We start from the raw sequence: 25,013 nt of genomic DNA, 5'->3' as shown, positions 1-25,013 counted from the left end.
CTGCGGCTGCGGCGGCTGCTGCAACAGCGTTCCCGGCAGCGTGACTCACTTCCGTTACTCAGCGCGGTGAGCAAGCGCTGACTGGCTCGCGGTAAGAGCTGACGTCATGAACCGGCCCATATATGGGCAGTCAAGGTAAACAGCTGAGTGGGGGGATTTTCAATTTTTTGGTTACAAGCGAAAGGATTTTCACTCTTCTGCCACTGTTTTTTGTTGTTGTTGTTGTTGTTGTTGTTGTTGTTGTTTGGATTGATTTTTGTTATTCTCGAACCATCAACAAAATCAAAACAAAAAAAATCTGATAAAAATACAAAGACAAAACACAAACAGATAAATTACTCAAAACAAGGATGCGTTCGAGAAGGAGCAGGGAGAAGCATAGTGCTTATATAGTCCTGCCCAACTTTACAATATTATATCATTGCAAAAAACAAAACAAATATATGTATACGTGAGGCATCTATATATGCAGGTCATACAATAGCATACTGTACAACAATACACTGACTAAATTGCAAAAATATGTTACAGTGGACAGAGTACAGTGCTACAGAGTACAGTGTCAAGTTGACATGGCAAACTTGTGAGCAAACAGCAACATCAACAGCAACATTAATACATTTCTCATTTGTCAAATCCCGTTTTATTGCAGATAATAAATAAATGTAGTTAAGTAAAAAGTAAAACATTTTACTCTGGAGTTAAAGTATAAGTTACATAAAATAAGAACACCTACATCCGAATTATAATTAAGCTCTATATTGAGTCTCTTATAATTTCTAGTTCCTTCCCTCAGCAGTCAAATAATCCTTTACCCAATTAAATGTAAAAAAAACAAAAAACCACTCCATTACATGTAACAGTAATTTTTACTGAACTGACAGTTCTTTTGAGATATAAAGGATTAAAAAGAATGTGCTTTGCTGTTGTGTTGTTAAAGTTTAATTATTGATGGAAGCAACAGGTTGAATTTGCGATCTATTGTTCTGTTTGGTCATTTATTTTGTAATGATGTTAGATGATCACATGTTTTGTGACTATAGCTCTCAGATAAATGCAGCGGAGTGAAATATTTTCCTGAAAAATTGTACCTTTACAGTAAGTACCGTATAGTACATAGTTACAATCCACCATTGGTTTTCCTTGCTCTGTTTCCTGACCAGACGGTTTGTTCCTCCGTGTGACCACTAGAGGGCAGGCTCGTTTCTTTTCTCGAATATATCAAGGAGTAAAACACATGAAGCACATTCGAAACTCGACTGCTTTCTGTGTCTTCATTACTCATGTATCGCTTCTCCTCATCACCATCCTTCCTCCGGGGATTTTTCAGGTATAATTATAAACCATCAGCTCTGGATTTACATTTCTCTTGAGTCAAATTCGAAACATTTTGTTTTTTTGTTTTTATTAACTGTCGCAGGCTATATTTGTCAAGACAATGATTGATCATGTCATTAGCTTACTATTTCTAAGTCATAAATGTACCAACCTCATTTCTTTTCTTTCATTTCTTTAGATTTAGATTGTTCCTTTTTTCTTTCTCCTAGCAGTTACAGAGCAGTGTGTGTGTGTGTGTGTGTCAGTGCAGGTAGGTTGAGGACAGTGTCAGATCAGTGAATGTTTCTTCCCTCCTGCCTCGACTGGATCACACTCCCCTGGCCTAGATGCCAACTCAAGAGTAAATTATTGCTATGAGTGTGTAAGAAAGATAGAAATAGAGAGAGAGAGAGAGAGAGAGAGAGAGAGAGAGAGAGAGAGATGAGGGGGGTGTTATATGAAAAGTAGAAAATGTTGACGAGTGGGTGTCTTTTGTATTGATTAGCATTGTTTCGACAACTGATGGATATCAAATTGCCTTCTCTGTCTTTGTTTCCCCTCTGTCTCCCAGTTTCACTCTTTTGCTCTTGTTGACCTCCATCCCACTCGATCTCTCTCTCTGCTGAACTCTTGTGGGCAATCCCTGCTGTTAGCTATAGGACTGATTGCATTGCACTCTGTTTAAACAAGCAATTCATTTTCTGAAAGAGTCACAGGTTATTCTTTCTTTCTTTCTTTCTTTCTAATCCTGATGTTGCGAGTCAAACGCCAGAGCTTCTGCACAACTTTCTCCCTCTGAAAAGTATAGATTTTTCAAGTCAGTGTGTCATTTATGCTTGTCAAACACTTGCAAGTATTCTGCTGCTATAATGGGAACCCAACCTGAGATGCTTCAGACACACACACACACACACACACACACACACACACACACACACACAGACTTTTCATGCACACAATTTCCTCAGAAGTCTTGTGATTTTTGAGATAAGTATTGGAAATGAAACCACTTGACCTCAAAATGGGATCGTTCTTGTTCAGGCGCAGGGTCTCTCAGAATGTGTCTGACGGTATCAATGAAGCCCACACGCACACACCACAAGTAGCCTGCTACGCCTTTAAAAACATATTGATTTTCCTCTTTCGCAGGGAGCTTAATGTGATCGATCGGCCAGGCCCTTTCAAGATCAGTGCCAGTATAAGCATCTCTTCCCCTAACACACATGCTGCCTCTTTTCCCCTCAGGTAACGATTGTCCTTGGGCTGGAGGAATAGTTTGTCTGCATTAGGAGAGAAGTGTTCCTCGTGGCATCCAGCCCCTCTCCCCCTTCTCTGGTCCCCTGTAGCGGAGCGTATTCTAACAAAAGGTACGAGGGAATGCGGCACACACCTCCTTTGACCTTTGTCATCCAACCATCTCCTCCCTCCCTCCTCCCTCCCCTCCCTTTCCTCTCCACCCATCAGTGGGTCGATACCTATTTGTATTTGCAATGCATTAGGCCAGTGCCCTCTTTTTAGATTGAAAAAGTTCGCTTTTGTCAGCTCGTTGCCTCACACCAAAGAGAAGCGTACATTCTGCAGTTGTTTCTGTATCTTTTCAAGGCATATTAATACAGTGCTATCACATTCATCGGTCTGGTTAGCTCTTTGAAAAGCAGATAAGACCTACTCTAATGCTCCATTAAAAGTGATAGATCAGCCCGAAACCTGCTGCATGTGCTGCACCACAGCAGTGGCTCTCAACCTCAGGTGGTCACAAGAAAAATCTGGGGGCTCATAACCTTAAAGTTAAGTTTGAGAAGTGTTTACTCTTAGCCATAAAAAAAACCAAAAAACAAGTTTTAGGCCAAGAGACAACACCTTAAAGCCGGGTTAACAAATGTTTGGCCACTTGGGAGCAGTGGAAACGATCTCTAAACACAACACTGAAATACATTTTTAAGTTCACATGACAAATTTGTTAGCAAACAGTTGCTTATTTTTTACCTGCAGCAGACGGTGAGCAACATAACCATTCATTTGGAGTCATCCTCATGGCCACTTGACGAATGTAAGTCCAAAATTCATTCTCTTTCAGCTCTGGTTTTGGTCTCTACCTTTTGATGGACATGCTCCACTATGTTCACCAGCTAGTTGCTTTCGCTGCAAAGCTTGCTACGGCTTCGAACAACACCTTTCACATACGACATCATCATCATTGTACATCATCAAGGTGTCCTGAAAAGACGCTTTGTGGCAATAAAGGATCACAAAACCCAAAGTGTTGGGAACTAGTGGACAGTGGTGTGAGGGAAAAACTCACAAGTTATATTTCTAATCAGCAAATTCCAAACACTACTTTAACCATCTAAGTTTTTTTCCTCCACAAATTGATAAATAACAGTTAGAACATTTTAGAGGAAGAAGTCTCCCAACAGCCTTGATTCAGTTTTGCAGACGGCCCCTAACTGTTTGGGTTCAAGTGCTGTACGCCCATGTGATGTTGACATATCCCTCCCCTCATATTTTCTCTGTAGATAAGAAAGCCTTACATCCACCCTTATATCTTGTTGATCTAAGCCAGATAAATCAGCAACAAAGCCATTTCTCACTGGTTTTAATTTGGCTGGTGACTTTTTAATTGGCTATATTTCAGCTCCCCTCCTTGGTTCACATGATTACAGTCTAAACACAGCATATATAACCATGCTTACTATCTTCTAAGTGCATTAGGAATAAACAGTACAACACAGAAATGGATGAAGCTTAGTAAAAGTAGTAAATATGTCAATATTTGTAGAATAAATGTTAATTGAACAAACTGCATGCTTGACTTTTCGAATGATTTCCTGCCCTGCACCAAACTTTTGCCCTCCATTTAAAAAACTTCCAAACCACACCATCCTAGTGCACTCTGCCTCCAATCCCCTAAATTTCCTCCCAGCTCATCTCTGGTGTTTTGACACAAACGTGTGAATGTGAAACTCTCAGCGCACTGAGTGAGGAATAAGGTGGATCTACTGGCACCATGTTGTTTTTCTCTTTATTTAACTCGATAACTTGTGAACACATCATTTTTCCAGTTTTTATTCTTAGGAAATAATAAGATTTAGAATAGGGATTTCCTTGACAGAAGGAATTTAATATTTGAAAATGTATTGACCATATTTGTTAAATTACATGCTTGTCAGTAGTCAGATTTCCCATTTAAAGTGCTCAGGTTGTGCTTAACTGATAAACTGGATTAAATTAACACTGAATACTGTCTCTGTTTTTATTTCTATCATTACAAAATTGCTTAGGTCTTCAGAAATTATTCAAAAATGATCGTCCCCATCTTCCGTTACAGTGATACCTACTGTAGCAATGTATGAAGGCACAGCTATGAATACTTGAAGGCATGTTGAGTTTATATTATTTTTTCCTTTATGGCCTTATTATACTATTGTTTCATTTAAAATCTGCATACATGTTATAAAACTCTCTCCAATTACATGCGACTTAGATTCCGGACATGGTAAGATGTATCCTGTAGTGTACACTGTGCAGGGACTACTTGTACAATAGTGAAGAATTTAACATATGCAGGACTGTGCTGTGAGAGGCGTCGGGTGGTTCAGTTTACCGCGTGCCCCCGCTGGCCTGCGATCGAATCCTGCCCGAGCTCCTGACTCCCCTCAGTCTCCCCCTCTACTGTCTCAACAATTAAATCAGTCAAGGTGAATGCACTGCCCACTCTCCTTCTCTCTTCCTTCTTGAAAAGAAGGACAAAATAGATAAAAGCATAAGTTAGTATAATAGTCCATTTATGACCCACAACATGACGACTATCTTATTATGAAACATTTCACCTGCATGTCAGCGGTTGCCATGGAGATTTGGAGCAGATCTGTGAGGCTCTGTTTAATGTTCTGACCTTGGCCTTAAACTTTCCCAATTGAGCACTTTCATGATGTTACAAACATATGGGCATACTTTTTACCATTAAGTGTGCCTGTATTAGTGGGCAACGTCAACACTATATTCTCTAGCTGTTCTTTAAGCACAAAGCATTCCTTCGATATTGATTCAGACCTCAAAAAATAGTAAGAAAAGTTGGTGTCTGATTTATTTATCTTTTTTTATGAATGCACGTTGTGCGTCTTATATATTTCTCAAACTGATTTCCAGGTCTTCTGTTGCCTTGAAACCACCATTTACAAACCCTTCCCCTCCCCCATGTGCATTTCACTCTCTGCCCCTTTTTGCCCCTCTGTCCTTCTCTCTCTCTCTCTCTCTTCTGCAAGCTGTGTCTCTTTCCTGTGTGCTGGGGGGCCAACGGAGGGGAAGTACACTGAGAAAGAAAAGCACACTCTCAGTTCAAGTGCACGCGCTTAAAGACACAGCTGGCTTCAACAATGGGGAATGTGACAAGGGGAAAACAGCCATGGCAATGTAGAATAATTACCTACTGACAAGGCAGTTGTGTACATAGAGACCGTACAGGGATCATTTCAAACAAAAAAAGGGGAAATTAAAAAAAAAATGTGAACGGGAAAACTGAGAAAAAATGTCTCCTCCCCTTTCCCTCTCTCCACGTACTCCTCCTGTTCCCTCCCACCTTCCTTTCTCTCAATCTCTGTCCCTCCCTCTCTCCTCTCCTTCATTCCTACCCTGCATGTATGCTCACACACACACACACACACACACACACACACACGCATAGATATACACACGATGACTGATGCCGTCTCCCTCTTGCATTCTCCGTTTTCTCAGCTCTGCACCACTGAGACTTTTGTGTCCTCGGTATAGCCTACGGTGGAACCGGTTCTGTGCAGCTTCTGCACATGCTATCCCAGCCACAAACTGAGCAGCAGCAGCAGCAGCAGCTCCTCCTGCCTCTCACTTTGCTGCTTGTGACTTTGTCCGCTTGCCTTTGCCATTGGTACTTTCCTCACGGAGTTGATTTCCTTTGTCCATCAGGCATGTTTCCCTTCAAAGTCCTGCGTGTGGAGGGGTGAGGAAGAGAGAAATAGAGTCTGAGGAAGGGGAGATGAGGCAACAGCGGCGAGGCTGGAGTGAAATAGAGATGCAAGGCTGCAAGTCAAGAGGGGAAGCACTCACTCAAGACTGAAGAAGAGGGGACGGAGAGAAGGAATCAAGTTGGAATCGGGAAAGAAACGCGGGAAAAGGTAAAAAAAAAAGGGGGGGTGCAGACTTGTACAACAAATGTTAGAATTCTCTTCTATTCTTTATTTCCGTCTTTAGCTATTATTTCATAAGATAAGTAATCACATAATTATTTCTGTCTTTTACTGTGTTTGCTGTGTATTCCGTCCTGATTTCTGTTTTCTGCTCTGGATTTATTTCTGTTGGTTTGTGTACCTAAAGTCATTTTCCTTCCTCCCACTCCCGCTGGAACGTGTCTCCACGCTGCTCCCATAATCCAGCCGTGCCTTTTATCTTGTGGACTTGCTTGACAGAATATATATTTGCTGAAAGAACTCTTGCTAGAAAATCAAGCTCAGTGTTCGTCAAAGGCTCCGGCTGCTTTCGGGGCCCAGTTGTGAGGAGTGAAGGGGAAGGAAGGACTGGGTTTGAGCACTCACTCTTTATTATTACGTCGATCACTGTCTTTGCAAATATACGTGTACCAAGTGAATGTTTTTGGCATTGTTTAGTTTTTTTTGTTTCATTTCAGCTGATATGAAAGTGCAAGAAAGATGACACAAAGTATTTGAATAATTTGGTCATAACCCTTTCTGCTGTGGAATTGACATGTCCCACCCTCTACTTCCCCTTACTGTTTGTTTGTGGTCTCAGTGTTTGTCCCTGTTATGCTCCACATGCCCAAGTTAGTTAGTTAGGCCTCTGGTCTGAATCACTCAAAACTAAAATATCCTCCTCTTCAATCCGTTTCATCAGCTGTGGGAAGCTCTATTTATAATATGACAGATAGAGAAGAACACAAAGTAATTCAAATGCAAAACATTCCATATATTTTCAAGACAGTTTCATGCAAAAGAAACTCATAGAACAGTTGGTAAGTGGCTCTTGAATTCCTTTCGGAACATTGGCCATTGATTCATCGCTTCCACCCTCGCACATGACCAAGCCTCATCTATATGTCTCTCATCATCCAATAATACCAAACTTCCTTCTCCAAATTTCCGGGTTTTTTTTATTTCCACACCGCCCTCAGCTCATAGCTTTGCCCCCATTGTTTAATATCAACAAGTTAGTGTCCTTCCCCGACTCTGGGATCCAGGAGCTGTGATAAATCCTCGTTCTGTCCATGCGCTTACCAAGCCTGTCCATCTTCATAAAGACCTCATACGGGCTCTCGGCCCCTGTTCCCCTGACTGCAGGCGAACGAACAAAAAAAAATACCCAGGTTATTTCCTTGCCAGGGTGTGCCGTTGGACAGACGGAAGAGAAAAGGGTTTTTCTTATCACTGGATCACATGGTGACTACGAGGATGATGGTAGTCATGATAGTGTTATTAGAAACCGTCTGGATGCAGGTTTAACTTAAGACTTAGTACTGGAACCAAAGTCCCGGACCGCCGACCATGATGATTGGTGGCTGGTTTGCGCCCATAGCCTGGATGTAGTAGAGGAGGATTAGTTAAGATGATCCAGATGAATATATTTATTTCAGATATTTTAGATCCTTGGCCAAATAGAGAGCATTCTCAAATGGTCACTATTCATTTGCACATATTTGATCTTAAACTGTTCATGGAGAGCATCGTAGTCTTGAAGTTGAAATATGCAAATGTGCCATGAAGTCACCTTAGAAGGTTAGATTTAAATTAACACCAAAAACCCTTTTGGCTATTTTTCGGCTTTTTACTCCTATGCATTGTCAATGGGGAGCTGACAAATGAAGAAATTCACCAAATAACCTCATAACAGCCAAGAAAGGTAATCTGCAAGTGGTTGGGGGTAAACTCAATGTTAGATACTGGTTTTATTGTTTTCTATTTCATGTATGCAGCACTTCACTTACATCACCTTGGTCAGTGCTTTATAAGAAGTCTAAAAAGCTTTTGTATTAATACTAAACTTGCCACATGGTCTGAATCACTCAAAACTAAAATATCCTCCTCTACAATCCGTTTCATCAGCTGTAGGAAGCTCTATTTATAATATGACAGAGAAGAGCACATAAAGTAATTCAAATGCAAAACATTCCATATATTTTCAAGACAGTTTAATGCAAAAGAAACTCAGAACAGTTGGTAAGTGGCAAAACTAAAATGGGGATGGTGTGGGGATAACTCCTTTCTTATCAATTAACCTGCCATTTACTTTTGTGTCTAATCAATTAAAATTTAATATTTTTATCCAACCAAAAATTCCAAAACCCCAAAAAGGTCAGTTTGCTATTTTTGGCACTTTTGCTCAACAAATTACTTAGATGATTAATCAATTAGCTGTTGCCAGTTGATTTTATGTTCATTAACTAATTGATCTAAATCTAATCGTTTTAGCTCTACTCGACTGACAAACCTACAACAAATCACTGAAATAATTTGGATAGTAACATAGCGTACTGACTTTGATGTGTGGAGCATATGTTCATATGGAGCTCAGCTTCATCCTGCTCAACTGAAAGTACTCACCTCACTCATCCAATACAGCTAAACTAGCGCTGACTGTCTGTATCCTTTGGCCCTAATACTTTAATATTAAACAACTTGTATTTAATTCCATAATTGTATTGAAACATGAATCCAATGTCGATATCCTCCCCCTCCCCGGACTGTTACTGTTGTATTACTGCTGCTTTTACATGTCATTATTTTGACACACTAATGAAAAATTTCTTGGAACGCGCTCTACATTTTAGATCAAATATGATTCACCAGTGTTTTCCCTTTAGTACAAATACAGTATCTGTGGTTCGGCCAACATTAAGTGAATCAAATGTTTTACAATTCATTTTTTTACAAACCAAATTAAAACAGAATAAGAAAGCTTCAGTGAAAGATAGCTTCATGATAGTGTACCTAATTCATTTTCCTTCCTCCCACTCCCGCTGGAACGTGTCTCCACGCTGCTCCCATAATCCAGCCGTGCCTTTTATCTTGTGGACTTCTTGACAGATATATATTTGCTGAAAGAACTCTTGCTAGAAAATCAAGCTCAGTGTTCGTCAAAGGCTCCGGCTGCTTTCTCAGACAGCCTCTAATATCATAAGACTTAAAGCATATGAGTATCGGAGGCATTCCGCACATCTCTAAAGCACTGCCTCTGTATAATAATACTGTGGCAGAAATAATGGATTACCCCGGCTTATTGTTCTGACAATGAATGTATCAGTTATTTAAAACCTCTTCAACTTGAGGCCACCACTTACTGATCCCAGCATATCTAAACTTTAGAGTGCAGAGGAAGGTGTTTTTGAATGTTTTGCACTTTATAAAGCATAACTCGGCCTTCGCTATCAATTATGTAGTTCTGGTGTGAAAGAGACGGGAAAAGGGCCACACACACACACACACACACACACACACACACACACCAGGCGGCAGGGTCCGGCATGGAGCGAAAGCACAGCATCATGTGAATGCTGTGGATGTACTAACGCTCTCTCACGGTCGGAGTGAGAGCTATTCCCCCCGGACTTCGTGTTCCAGTTGCGTCCATGTTTGTGTGCCTTCTCGAGGACATCGGGCTGAAATGGGGCTGAGGGCTCCATCTGGATACCCATAGGGCTTTCCCGCTTTATAGGCACTGTAGTGATAATGGTTCTCAGTGCTGCACAGTGAAGAAAGTTTTACCTGTTTAAATTTCGGGCTGACATGTGGCTCTTGTGTTCTGTCCCAGTTGCAGGCGATGCATGTCTTGATGTTATTTTCAGTCGCTGGGCAATGTTTTTGATACAGTGTGAGACAGTTGATTGTGGCAGAGGCTTTTGTCTTTGTTGAGGTGTGGCTTTTATAAAATTTAAAATTGACAGCCTCTTTATCTGACAGCCTCTGACAAATAACCAGTGTAACCTAAAATCACCTTGACCAACTACATTAACATTTTAATGCATAAATAATAATACTAATAATGGTAATAATAACAATAATAATACAGTATTATTAAATATATTTTAACTTTCAGATCCCTTCTGCAGAACAAGTTTTTGTACATTATGGATATTATAATACACTATTGCTGATACAGTACGATTTTGAATGAAGAGCATAATTGTAACAGTGTAGGTTTACAGTGGGGTAATGTATATGTTTTATTTAAGCAGAGGATCTGAATTCCTGTCCATAATTTGTGTCACATACTGGCCACTTTGTCATGAGTTTGTTACTGAAGTTTTACATGATGACACATGATTCCTGGGTATTTACCACTTGTTGACTTTTGGTTATGCCAAGAGCAGTTTTTTGTGTGTTTTTCGTCTTTCTGGTTATAGTGTCAGAATCTATTCCAGTAACCGAGTTGATATCAATGAATGGTTTCCTCGTGTAGGGGCCAGGTGGCTTCCTCGTGCGTTCAGATGGAGGCGGAGGTGGTGAGGTGGGGGTTAATAATTTTAGGCTGTAGGAATGTGTTTGGAGTCAGCAATGAGAATTCCTCAGTTCTGCATTAGTAGGTCACAGCGTTGCCTCTTACCTCGCTGAACTGTCTCAATCCCCTCTTCCCCCATGTCTGCCTATTCCGTCTCCCTCTACCACTCCATCTTGCTTTTGATCTCCGCCTTTATCGCCAAGTTCCCTACGCCTGTCTCATTCTTGATGCGTGTCTTTTTTTCTCCCGTTTTCTGTCTCAAGTTTTGATCCTCGCCGTCTCCTCTCTCCTCTCCGGCTTTAGATGTCTCACAGACATCTTAACAGCCGCAGGAGTTGGGGGCTGGGCAAAAAGTGAGCGATAAGGAAAACGCATGTGAGTGTGATAATTCTAGTACACAGGCTCTCTCCTTCCCGCCTCGTGTCCTCTTCAGTGCATCAGTCATGTATGATTCATGGAACAGGCTCCTGAGAAATGGGCTTTGTTGATGTCATGAGGCAATGTCTATTCGTATCTTCTCATGAGTTATTTCTACTGTGGACCAGAAAATAGTCACCACCTAACTGCACCAACACATCTCCTCAGGATCATATCACATATTGGAAGAAGGAGAAAATTGATATTTAGATACTTACAGAAACTATGTTAGTACCATGTCCCTGTTATCCTGGAGATGATAATGCCAGAGTTGAAAAAAAAACACCCAGTTAATAAGTAGGTTCACTCATTTTACCTTGGTTTCTTTTGATACTCAATTCATTCTTTACAGTTTTACTAAGGAAAATGATAATGTCAAGTTAGCTTCTAAAATTGGATTTCTGTTGCTCCTTTCTCTTTAATACTATTGCAAATGTATGGTTTCTATTTGTCAGATAAGGCACTTGACAATGCTCTGTGAAGTATATGGGTTGACGTTTTATAGCTTGAACATTTATTGGTATTATTAAAATAAATTGTAAAAAGTAAAAAAATCATCATTAGATCTAGCGCTTAATAGTATATACGTTTATGGATCACGTGGTTTGAAGTGTCACTGTGTGTGTCCTCTGGCAACATATTGATAGCATTCACAAGGCTATCCGTCGATACACATGCTCTGCAGTGGCGTCGGAGGTATCAGCTCCCTGCGTCACACAGCGACACCCTCGAGTTCGCCAGCTCTCTGGTGCCAGACAGAGAGGAGGAGATATGGGTACAGTGTGAAGAAAGAGGGGGAAAGAAAGATGAAAGTGTAAAGAAAGAGGCTGTTGGAGCGGTAGAGAAAAGTGGGTGAAACAAGAAAGAGTGAGGGAGGAAGAATGAGTTTGATGCTGGAGTAGTGGGAGGATATGAAGAAAAGGGAGGAGGAGGTAGAACCATTTGTGTCTGTCTCCTCATTAGACAATGAACCTCAACTGCACCTAAGCAATGGAATTTAGTCACTCTTATGACCAGTATCAACTGGTTAAAGTATACTGTAGCAGGCAGTACAGTATATAAAATATCATAAACTTTTACGAGTTTCAGAAGTCGCGGGTGGATGTTAAACTTGCCGGCTATTAAACTCGCCGGCTGTTCTTTGGTCGGCATGGGTTGTCGGGGTCACTGTAAGATGAAAGGAGAGGCTGCGGTTGGTTGCTTCCACAGAGGGATGGAAAGGTCAGGAAGTGGCCCCAGCACAAACACCAGACTCATTGTTCAAGTTCAAGGTAACGCTGAAAGGGGTTTTCATTCAGTTAGCCCGGCCCTCCGTCCTCTGACAAGTCGTCTGACAAGTCATCTGATAAGTTGCTGTTTTTAAAAGAGGCGTAATGAGAGGGAAACACGGCCTTTGGCAGTGTCTGAAGCTGGTGTCATGCAGTTCCTGGCCGTTTGGTTCACGTGTTCAGGTGTGCCCACTCTCTGCCCTCTCAGACAAGGAACAAGGTCACAGCCAGAGGGTCACATGTCGGGGCAGATTTTCCCCTCCTCCACCTCTAGCAGTCTCCCTCCCTCTCTGTTGTGTCTGTTCAGTCGTCAGCTCCTCATTAACTATTCACAGGGGACTTCCTGTTCGCCTCCTTCGCTTCCCCGCTCCTGTTCAAAATGGAACGGCATATTAGCTCTTTTTACAAAACATGAATAATTAAAATCGCTCACGCTTATTGTGCTGAATATGCAAGCTAAATGCCTGAGAGTTGTAACTACACGGCAAGAGTGAAAAAGGTGTAGAGCAAGTTTAAACCAGCTACAGGGCCAAAACCGTTAGGAAGTCTGCGTCTGTAATTGATGACTTTGTGCTCTCAGTGCAGCACACACACACACACACACACACACACACACAGACACACAGACACACACAAACACGCACGCACACACACACACACACAGGCACACACAGGCACATAATTCAGAGTGTGACTCACCCCCTTTAACAGAAAGTCAATAACAATACAGGAATGATTAATCAGTCCCTCCATGGTCCCTCCCTCTCTACTCACCACCTTCCACTCTCTCTTCTCAACCCCACTCACCCTCTCTCTCAGCTTAGTATTGATCTGAATGCATTTGCTTCCCATTTATCCGTTAGCCCCCCTCCCCCATCACGTACACACCGCCGCTGCATCGAACGGTCACAAAGAACCTTTTACACAGGCGCGTCCCCCGTGCACGCAGACAACACACGCACAAGTGTGTGTGTGTGTGCTCGTATAGCATCGGCGAACACACCGCCGCAGCATGCACGTCACCTGATACTCTGATAGGTACTACACTTAAGTGCATTGCGCTGAGGGATTCGGCTGGATTATTCTGGAGTGCAAATTAGAAAGGTCCTTTTCACAGGGCAGGTGTGTTGTGTGTGTGTATTCTTGTTTGTAAGTTGCACACACTTATTAGTCTAAATGCAAGACAGCATTCTTACAGGTTTAACTGACAGCTCATTTGGCCCCCCCTGCTCCCCGCCTTACTATTCTGGTTGGTGGCACACAGGTTGCCATGACGCCAGACTGTTTTGGCTGCCCTTTGACCTCTTTAAGGGGTGCTGTGGTCAATCAGGCATTACATGTGAGGGGCAAATAGAAGGGAGCAGAGGGAGGGGGGATGCATTTCCTCTGTAAAAAATTAGGTCCAAAAGGTTCCTCTATACATCCGCTTTGTTCAGAGCAGAAGGTGGGGAGCCTCCGACAGGTTTGCAGTGAAACAAAGACACGTGCACATACAGGCATGGCAGCGCTCTGCAAGGGTAAATGAACTAGGCTGGAGCTCCCGGGGGGTGGGGAGTTATTATGCTCATTGTGCAGTCGGCCAGCTAAAGCTGTTTGGCTGCTTCTTTTGAAGTTATATTTATCAAACCGGAGCAGGAGGCTTAGCGCTCCAAGCTGGTGCATCGCTTTGTCCCCACTGCAGAATGCATGCGTGCGTCGACATGGCTTTTTTTGATTTCAAGATTCAAACTCCCCTCAAACGGTTACCTGTACATCTCAGATGGAAAAATAAGCATGAAACATAATTTATGTCACACTGTGTCACAGTGTGTTCACAGTCAGCTGGAGCCTGATCATGCTGGAGATTGACCTTTTGAATAAACATCCAAACATTTGTTAACGGCACAGTTCAAGTAGCAAAGTGAAACACTTGATTGTGGAGTGCAGCCTTTTTAAATGAGACTGGTTGTAAAGTAATTTACTATTTTTAAAAGTTTGACCGTGATTCGTCTCTGGTTTTACTTCAATTCAATGTGGACTGCGGCTGTTCGATTATGTGTTTAATAATGATCCCTGTTCTGCCTGTGGTGGAGACTTTCTCTTCCCTTCTCATTCACTAATGTCCACCGTGTGCGTCCTAGTGAGGGCTGCTGCTGTTCTGCAGAGCATCTCATTAGTCTGGACCTTTTCTTTGCCAGTGACACTTCAGCTGTTGCAGATACTGAACCTGTGACCTCTTGGTTAAACAGTCTTTCTATTCACGAGCCCAGCTTGTCTCCCTCTACCACTATTTCTATATTATACATTTTACTTTTTTACTTCATACTTCAACACATATCCACCAAATTATGGTATTTCTGAAGACACATCCACATTTAAAATTGGAGGCTGTTCTGCAGAATAAAATACACCAAACCATGTTGTTGTACCACACACTCCCTCCACCATCACACACACACCACCACCCCTTTACGACCACATATTTAATTTCCAGACAAACGCATTCTACCATCGTGCATCTGATTGGAAACTTTGAGGGGGAGGAGATATGCAAGGCCAGGCACACACCAATCCCAGTATACGTAGATTGACAGTTGTGCCATAGCAACAGTTTGGCGAGTTGCCAGGCTGTCGAAGTTGCCAGGCAAAAGGTTCCCATGGCAACATTCGTTTTTGCCATCTTGGTATGTGAGGCTGGCGTCAACCAGAGCAGATAAGTGCAGGATAGAGGATGGCTCTCACCTGGGAGAAAACACATGCATATTTCAGCAGATCAGAACTTTGCTCTCTTACATTATCAACCTTGCAAAACGACTGTGATGTTACATGCATTGCTGCAAATTAAGAGCGTAGCCGAGTGATATATTCATGTTCCATATTAAAACTCGGCATGCATTTGGTGAATTGAAAATCTGATTGTACTGTACATATTTTCCACCTTCCCCCTCTCTACCAGAGTTGCACCTTGTTCATTTCATCACCTACCATCATGGCTATGAAAGTGAACTTGTCTCGTGCTGACAGTTAAATATAAATATGCCTTTCAGGACTGTAGCAATTAAGTGATATCCCAGTGAGTGTCACTGTGTGTGGTTGGTTATCACGTGTGAGAAGGGATTTTCAACTTGGAGTGAGGCCCGCGGCCTCCTAGATATTTTTCGTACTGGAGTAGTCATTCACCGCTTAGACATTCACACAGGCCGAGTGAAGGGTGGAGTGAACAAAGTGGAGAAAGAGAGAGAAAGGGAAATAGCTGACACTGGCACAATTACACTGCATTTCTGCGTGATTTGACTGTGAAAAGATTGCAGGGATGTAAAGCAGAGGAGGGTTTTTTGGGTCATAAAAGACAGCCCGTCATCAGTATGTGCGGATAGAGACGGCAGGAGAAGGGTTTGTAGACAGAGGCTGGGTAAAAGGGTAAGAGGCGGGAAATGGGGACCCACGAGGGCTGCAGCAGAGAAAAGGTTGAGTGACTGAGTAGAGGGAGGGGAGGGGGACAGGAGAGCGAAGGGGGAGCAGCAGAGGGAAGAGGATTAGGACTGGAGACCGAAAAAAAGAGCAGGAGACGATTTATAGGACACAAATTGTGTGCCAATTTGTTAGATGGTTTTAGGAAGGGATCTACATGTCTCCTCTCTTGGCCATTGGTAATCCACAGCTGCATGAAGTCTGCAGAAGGATAGGTGCGGCCGCTGGCCTTTTCTGTATTGTGATGTTTCTTTGCTCGAAGGTGGAGGCCTTTGATCCCACATTCCAAGCAGCGTTTTTATGCAGAGAAAGAAGAACTCTTCCGTGCTGCCCTCGCTCTGTTTGTCACTGTTGCGGACTCAGCGGATTTGTTTTAACTTAACCATTCTTATGATTTGCAGCTCTGAATCAATCGTCTCGATTGGTTATTATATTTCTGTTTTGATAAGGTGCTGCTGAAACCCTGTGAATGCCTTTTACGCTGCATATCATCTTGCCCCAGTTATGTCTGAGTCTGTGCTCAGGGTAACGTAACACTACTGGCTTGTAGCCGCTGGAATGCAGTCGTGTGCCAGCAAACGTGGTGCTGCAGCAGCCGACTTCTTCCGAGAGGATCCACGTTTGTGAAGGAAGTGTTACTGTCATTACTTTTTATTTTGCGTTTGACATGAAGGAAATTCCATTTTGACATTGGAGCAGAAGTCACCCAGATTTAGACATCACAGCTGTCAGCAGACTTGATGGTGATGACAGTGTTATAGCAGATGGCATTTAACTCCAATGAAATCATGTCAGCTATTAAGTGGACTCAGACAGCTGACTTGGATGGAATGCCGCAGTGTGTAAACTTTTCGAAAGTGCCAAGCCAAAGGTTGTGATTTAATAATAATCTGGACATTTTTCAAATGAGGGAAGATGTGAATTGTAAACTTTGCTTTCACTAGTGAGGACGGGTTGGGATAAGGGCTTGTTCACTTGTAACATCCTGTATAAATCAATGTGATAACAGACGAACCGGGATTGTTCACAATCAGCATTGCACAGCTGCCAATGCACAGACGTGAAGCAGAATCAAGTCGGGGAGTTTGCACAGCTGCCAGTAGAGGGCAGTAACTCCTAAGAAATGGATGGAAAGACTATGAATGAACGTGAGGAACGAAGCCTCTGTAGTACTCACACCTGCATGAGCGGCCCTGATGTGTGGAAATAAGATTTTGATTGCTCCATTCCGACATAGTCTAACTTCACATCAACATCTTTTGTCTCATATCTCACACAGCCTTCCCACAGTACAATTATGTCAGCCTCGTCTCTCTCCTCCACTGGTGTGTTTATAATGAATTTATCCAACTACTCCTGGTGCTGGAACAATATACGCAGCTGCTCTGTGCGACTTGCCTCCTTTCACCTGAGCTCCTTACACTGCAGCTGCAGAGCCATTGCAGCAGTCGGTGTGTTTCCTGTAGATCGACCCCCCAGAATCAATCATGCTTGCAGATTCATACCTCTTAAGACGAAACCCGTCATTCGTACGTCTCATTTCGCTCTTATTGACGTTTGAAGTCTAATTCATCAATTAACACATGCACAAATAGACACACACCACCGACTGAGCTCAGTGGGAAAATGTGTTTCTTTGTTATGTCACAGAATCTAAATTTCTTTGCCCAAAGATCAAAGGTTAAAAAAAACTGCATGAAATCATTTTTTAATGTAGTGAGGACTAACTATTAACTATTTGTCTATAGTGCTGACAGCTACGTTCAGGTGAGGTATGACGTTAATAGCCGACTGGTAGACAGAAGCCAGACTGGTGTGTTGGCTGTAGAGGACGTAAACGGACACCTAAGTCCTGCCGGTGAAGATCTTGTCTGAAGAGCAGCTCTACGGTCTGTGCTCTGCAGTGTGAGGTAGTTGGTTGTATGGTTTCGCATAATAAACAGCACGGAGATAACTGTACAACCTTCTAGCTTTCCCTGCGGAGTCACTTCTTGCCACGTCTAATGTACCCCCAGCAGAGAGGTAAGTAGAGGATCTCCTGGTGGTTAATGACACGACTTGTCCCTTTTTCAGCTGCGACACCTTTCATCCTCTCAAGGTCTAATCAGATACGCTCCCCATGGGCAAAGTCTTCGCGAAGCCTTTGTAACTTCTCCATGAGCTCGTGTGTCATTTAGTCAATATTTTCCTCGGGAGGACCTTTTACTGCTGATGCTTGTTTACGGATGATCAGTGGCTCCCAATGCAGCAGCGGGAAAAAACCTGGGTGCAATCCTCTATTTTTATCAAACAACTTACTGTGTTTTAGTTTGTTAATATTTTTTCTTTGGGCTCTGCAGTACCCTCCCCCAACAATGTAGTAAATATAAGAAAACGGTTCAAGAAAAATCCTACCACTCAGCAAATTTGTGTTTTCATTCATTCATTTATTCTGCATTTGGCCGAATTGGAAGACGTCTATCAAAATCAAAAAAAAAGTACCTTTTGAACACACACACACACACACACACTTTTTATACAGTCCCTAATGAAACACAATGTATAATACATAATAATTTCATAAGCCACATACAGTATACACAGCCTCTCTCTGGGAATCATGGAATGCGCTTTGCAGTAATTCATGAGATCCACTGTACAAAAGGTAGAGGAGCCTTTACCTCCACGTCATTGTACTTTTACACACATGCTACTACCACTGCCTCCATGTTACCACTTTGTGCAGCCCTCTGCCTCCACCAGCACACACTGATTTATCCAGTTTCATTACCCCACAACCTCGCCCTCCTCCCATCCCCTCAGTTTGTCGGACTGCTGGTTGAGACAGCAGCCATCTGCAGTGCGTTATAGCCAGCTCTCCTCCTCTCCTGGAAAAGGGGAATTGTGCTGATTCGGCACTTGTCAGTCGTGGCGTTCTTTATCATCCGCCGCACCATTCTGCTCTCCTGCCAAATCAGACAGCTGAATATCTGACGGTTGCAAGGTGTGCAGGGTAAGGATAATGTAGACGGGAGGAAGGGCTATCTGCCCTGCCCCCTCCTCTCCTCCTATACACCGAACATTGCTCTTACCAGTGTCCCGTCATACTTGGCTCATTTTCCAGCCTGGCAGATGCTGCAACACTCCGAATATGTGGGAGCAGATTGTTACACTAACATTCATCCGAGTGCTGCTCGAAAAAACATCTTTCGAGGTTGGAACCACGAGAAAAACATCGCAACCTATCCCAGTATAAAACATCACGGGGCTCCTTGAGGTTCAGTTTACTATTTTGTTTTCTTTGCCTTTGTGTACACACACCAAGTTGTAAAGACATGTGTGATAAGTAGGCATGTGCTGCCAAAAACGATGTTGTCTGCAGGTCTCTGGGGATGTAACGGTGAACTAGAGCATCCCGATCCCGAGACAGACGAGGCAGACATCATCCCAGACTGATGATGTCATCCCTGTGGAGCACTCCCAGTGCTTTGTCTCACAGTGGCACTGCAGAGTGCAGCCGCAGGCACACACACATGCATACACACCCACACAAACACACACACACACACACACACACACACACACACACCTGTCTGTGACATTCTGTATTTGTCACTCAGGTTCGGACACTGCTCATGCCAGAGAGAGCTGCCTTTTCTTGGGGTCTTTTTGAGGCAAAATGGTGTCCAGCTAGCCGCTGTCTTGGAAAGCTGTGCTCCAACATCGTCTGCTGGCGAGAGGGCAGACAGAGGAGAGAAGGCAGAGACTCCTGATCTCTATAATCTGCGATTGCACAATCACAATCTTTGTGCGTCCAACAATTTGTCTTAGTGACATTAACGTAGCATCAGCTTAGACGCCATGTGCTGCACAAGCACACGTCGCACGTTCATCGCAAATGGCCAGTGCAGAACACAGTACACATATCGCCGCAGACAGTGGAAGCACATACAGCATGTTGTTTCTTTGCAAATTTAGGTGGCATGGCATTACAGTAGAATCGGGCGACGGAGGAGGATGTGAAGAGTCCTGTAGTGCATGGGAGCTGTGAATAAGACAGTTATATGGAATAGTATCAAAGCAGGAAATAAATTCAGCTGTACAGAGTATGTGTCTGGCTGCTAAAGTGACAGAGTGGTACACAGGCAATGTTAGTACATCATGTATATTCATGAGATACTATGAATGTATAGCGCGGTGTTATTATTGTAACCTACATTTGTGAAAGGTTGGATCCGTGTCTTGCATATTCATGAAAGAGGAGCCTCATCTGAAAGCCTTTTGAGCGAAGGTGAAGATGAGTTTCTCTTAATCGATTCCCATTGTACGATGTCTGTCAGTTTCAGATTGAGGTGCTTTCAAAATTTTCAAAAATGTTGCAGAAGATCTATGTGCTTGAGCTTTCCTATATTTATTTAATTTTTGCTATTGTTAATTAGGTGTTGTTACAGATCACTGCTCTCTCCTTTAAGCCAAGAACAGAAAAGAACTAGTTTCTTTAGCAGTTTACCCTCATTTGCTCCAAATGTGTGATGCATCTGTATTATTCTCTGTTGTAAAACATGGTCAGAACACTTCAGGGCCATTAATGATGCTTACACATCAAGTGTAGTGTTTATGCTCCATCTCGCTGAACAGACAGCAAATCAGTAGCTCTAAATTAGATTTACTTTCATTTCTGAATTTTCCCTCAGGGCCGTATGATTCTGTTATCCAGCAAACACAACTCTTTGCAACTCCCTGTCCTCTCAGGGAGCAGCACACATATTAGAATCTGCCTGCCTGTGGACATGTGAACTAACCAAGCAACCGCACAGATATATTAAAAGTGTGAAAACATATTACAGAAAGAATATATTACACAACTTTGTGTGCGCATCAGTATCTTTAAACAACCTCCATTTGTGCACCATGTCCGGTGCATAAGCTCGGTCGTACCAAGCAGTTAACCGCACATCGTCCACCTCCGATGTTGAGCTGTACAACCGAGATCCTAATTTGCGACGTCTTTTGCGATGGGTTAATTTAGCGTGTTTGATGTCACTCCAGCTGCAATTTGCAGTTGTGTTTAAGCTTGTGCCATAAATCCTTTAATCAATTTGATGATGGTTTGATTGGTGTACACATAGGAGGAGGCAGTAATGTCGGGCTCTCAGGTTCATGGGACTCCTGGGCTTCATATTTTCTCTCTATTCTCATCCTATTAGGGATTCTGACCCTCCCCCTCCATCCCCCACTTTCTGCTAGCCTCTCTGCCACCACCTCCACCACCCCCCTCTCCCCCCGCCCCCTCTCCCTCACACACACACACACACACACGATTACTCTTTGGTAGACACACATATAAACACACGCACGCGCATGCACTCACTGCACTCTTGTTCACTCCCTCTTCTCTCACACATTTACACAGAGACATGCAGCTCACAGACGAGTGTGCGTGCGTGCGTGCGTGCGTGCGTGCGTGCGTGTGTGTGTGTGCGTACGTGCGGACGTGCGGACGTGTGAGTGTGTGTGTGTAGGGGGGTGGGTTTACTGGGCTACTAGAGACGCGAGGCTTGAAAAACGTGAGAGGAAGAAGAGGGAGATGGAAGGTTGACGACCAGAGAGTGTTAAAGAGGGAGGGAGAGAAGGAAGAGGAAAGACTCAAGGTACGATGAAAGAAGCAAAGAGAGACGACCGCAGATCGGAGATGGTTAATGAGTTTGTGTGTGTGTGTGTGTCGTCTGTCATCTGTGGTGTGTAAGCGGGCATGTGAACGCACAAGTAAGGAAGCTTTTTCTCCCTTCTTCCTTTTTCTCTCATTTGCAGCTCCGTGTGTTTGTCGTGGCAGCCCTGCGGAGACAAAAGGTGTGTGGATGTCGGTGCTAGTCAGGTGGGTAGGTAGGGAGCAGAATAATGGAATCAATACTATTGTCTGTAACCTACCTGCCGCTGGGCTCTCTGTCTGGCCCCGACATAGACCATCAGAGAGAGAGGGAGCGGAGGGGGAACACAGATTCACTCTGACCAGGAAAGAGAAGACAAGAAGAGGCTGGCTTTAAGGTGAATATCTCTTTTTGTCACATTTTCACTCACAAGGTGGATGCATATATTAGGGATTAGTTTATTTTTTTATGCAGAGCTGGCATGCATTTTGATCTGAAACTTTTTCATCAATAATTCTTTGCATGCATTCTTTGCGTGCATGTGTTCCAGCTGTATGTGTTTGCAGTATAAGTGTGACGTTCTGTCCATATGTTTGCACACACTGAAGCCGTTCAATTAGCATCTGGGCTGTGCGTTGTCGACAGGTCACGTCTACGCGTCATGTTTGATTTGCACCTTGTCTTAATTCTCGCATTCCTTTCACAACTCATTTGTAAATCTCAGATAAATATTAATGACGTTATGATTACCGTTACATTATCATTTCAGGAAGCAAAGTTTGTTTAAAATTTGCAGCTGTCAAGGAATGGTAATGTTGCACAAAATGCATCTGCTCCTGCTGCAGTTATAATGAATGTGTTCAACACAGACATGACCATTCGCGTATCGAATGTGATCTCGCATGATTAACTCTGGTTTCACTGTACTGACATGAATTTAAGTATTTTAAGGTAAAGCGTCCTCCCCTGCAGACAAAGCCCTAATCCATTTCCAGATGAAGTTACTACCGTGATTCCCTCTTGTCCGATCCAGCTGCCACATGCAACATTAACAAAGACGAACTCAAATTCACACCTCCCTTTTCCAAAATCTTGAGGCCTGTACTTCATGTCAAGTCAACCTGTAGGTGACACGGAATCTGCATTAATGCAGCTCGATTTGATGCAGGACGTGACGCAGGCACATTGCACCTTAATTCACATTCATTACGTGATGAAGACATGTTTCCTCCAACAGATGAGTCATAAAATGGGCTAATGGCCCTTTTTCGCAACATATGAACATATTCAGTTTTCCCCAGTGAGTGTCATTCTGTCTGTCTACCAGTGGGTGGCATCGGCTTCTAATAGTTCTACGCAATGAATTTTCTTTCTTTTATCATTAAAATGTTCAGGACTTTTACACTTATATTGTTAGTCTTTGACTTGAGTCTAAAGTGACATTAGTTTTTTGCATTTACAGGTGGATTGATGCCTAAAATGCCCTCCTTGTCCTGCTCTTCGCCTTCTTCACCATAACCATAAGAAACTAATTTAATCTTAACTGGTAAGTGAGGAAAACAGTAATAATAAGTGCACCATGAAGGGATGAATGTTATCTATAAATCCCTGTGAATTCATCTGAATAGATTCATCTGTAAAAAGACTCTAACTCCATGTAAATGTTATTTTACAGGAAGTTGCAGAGTATTAAACAGTCGTACCTCAGGAATGATCAAGGACTAAAGACAAATGTCCCTTTTTCTGCATGTAAGTTATGTTATAGTCTATTAGTCTACTGCTACTATCGTTCTTGCTCACTTAGCTCCGGAAAAGCTATCAGACTCACATAAGTGAAGAAATTGATAGTGCGAGCTCAACAAATCATGTTCAAAATGCCCGTGACATTTAACAACAGTTTGAAATTAATTGTTTCCCCTAAATTAATTGCATCTCCTCCACAATGTGCTCAACTACTGCATCGCGGGGATTATTTGTTGCTCCTGTGAAAAAAATGCGGCGATGCAAAACAAAAGCATATTGTGGGTATAATGTGCCGTGATTGTGTTTTAATTGAACTGATCAGCTTCGCTTCGGATCTGCAGCAAACAAGGAGACCGGTCGGTGCTGCAGAATCCAAACGTCAGATGAGGTCATGTCTTTGTCTGGGTGCAGCGACTCTGCGGTTGCTATTTTTCAATACGTTTCATCTTGCTTGTTTTTTTTGTTTTTGTTTTGTTTTTACATTAAGTTGCTCTGTATTTAAACCATCCCTGTGTATTTTAATTTCACAGTATGCCCCTCTGTCCCTGAGACCCTTAACCTGTGAGGTCAAAGCAGGTCACAGGTGAGGTCCTCGGGAACAGGGCTGCATTCAGTTTCAACGTCCTACAAAAGAGAAGCATTTTGTGAAATATTTTAACCTGTGACGTCTGTTTTAATGTTTCATATTTACAGCTTTGATGCAACTTAGTATCCAGTTGTATGTCTCCAATGACTGTTTCAGTGTGTTAAACCTGTCATGTCATGATCGAGACTTGTCAGGTTGGACAAGAAGACGATGACCCCTCCGCTTGCGGCACAATCCGTCTCAGGGGGCCAACCCTATTGGCTGGCTTTGTGTTATAGCCCTCCGTGGGAGCCAATAGGAAGACAGCCAAGGGTTGTGACCCCGCCATACATATCGCCTTCAAAAACCAGTAGAGATTTCTGCGTAAATTTCCATCTTGCTCTGTCTTGTGACTCTGTACCTGTAATAAAATATGGCAAAGAAAAGTCGTAATGTGTGAATTTCTGTAAAAAAAACCTGTCTGTCTGGTGTGTTTGGCTCCCAAAGAGAGACCCCAGGTGATACATTTGCAATCTCTTACTTTTCTTCCAGCTCTTTAATCATAAAGTATAATAAATAGCATCTTATATATATTATTTCTTTATTTTTCTGAATTGGGTCATTCTTCCCATATCCACATTTTGTAAAACTGAATGAGCAGAGTTGATGTATTAAAAGACCCAGACATGCTGTATCCAAACGCACACAATGAAATACACTCACTGTGACACACACATACATATTTGGGATTTTCCACGTCCCACCGTCTGACTAGCCATCTGACTTTGGCAGTCCTGGAGCAGACTCTTGCCAAATATTGATTGGCTTGTCTGTGTGGAGACAGATGAATGCATTAGTACCCAGCTCACCCTGCCATTGGAAATATATTAAGTTCATGTATTAGGCACCCTGTCTGGTTGCCATGGAGACGCGCCGGGAGTGAGGGACCGGGGGGGGGGGGGGGGGGGGGGGGGGGGGGGAGAATGGGTGGGGAGGATGGGAGACGAGTGGGGATACAGGATGTGATGAGGCACTAGACTTGATTTGTAGTCCTGCTCCCTCTTCCTCTTCCCCTGCCTCTGTCACTTGTGTGTCCTCTCTTGCCTCGTGCACCTTCTCTCTCCTCAGTGTTTGTCCTCACTT

At 43.0% G+C, this 25,013-nt stretch overlaps 1 long non-coding RNA gene across 9 annotated transcripts; it reads left to right on the top strand.

Moving 5' to 3' along the window:
* Position 1: 1 nt before the first annotated feature.
* On the top strand, positions 2-24,316 carry LOC118300676. 9 transcript variants are annotated; one of them, XR_007030802.1, is made up of 9 exons: positions 2-135; positions 2,563-2,684; positions 3,310-3,367; positions 4,885-5,015; positions 6,262-6,470; positions 21,726-21,764; positions 21,877-21,959; positions 23,025-23,108; positions 23,238-24,316. It is a non-coding gene; the product is annotated as an uncharacterized LOC118300676 (long non-coding RNA). The 9 variants fall into 9 exon arrangements; XR_007030799.1 differs by having other exon boundaries at positions 21,726-21,959; positions 23,238-23,311; positions 23,647-24,316; XR_007030803.1 differs by having other exon boundaries at positions 21,726-21,959; positions 23,238-23,693; positions 23,836-24,316.
* Positions 24,317-25,013: the final 697 nt, after the last annotated feature.

Source organism: Scophthalmus maximus, chromosome 1 (genome assembly GCF_022379125.1).
Source record: "Scophthalmus maximus strain ysfricsl-2021 chromosome 1, ASM2237912v1, whole genome shotgun sequence".
Lineage (NCBI taxonomy): Eukaryota > Metazoa > Chordata > Actinopteri > Pleuronectiformes > Scophthalmidae > Scophthalmus > Scophthalmus maximus.
This window is presented reverse-complemented; position numbering and strand designations above follow the sequence as displayed.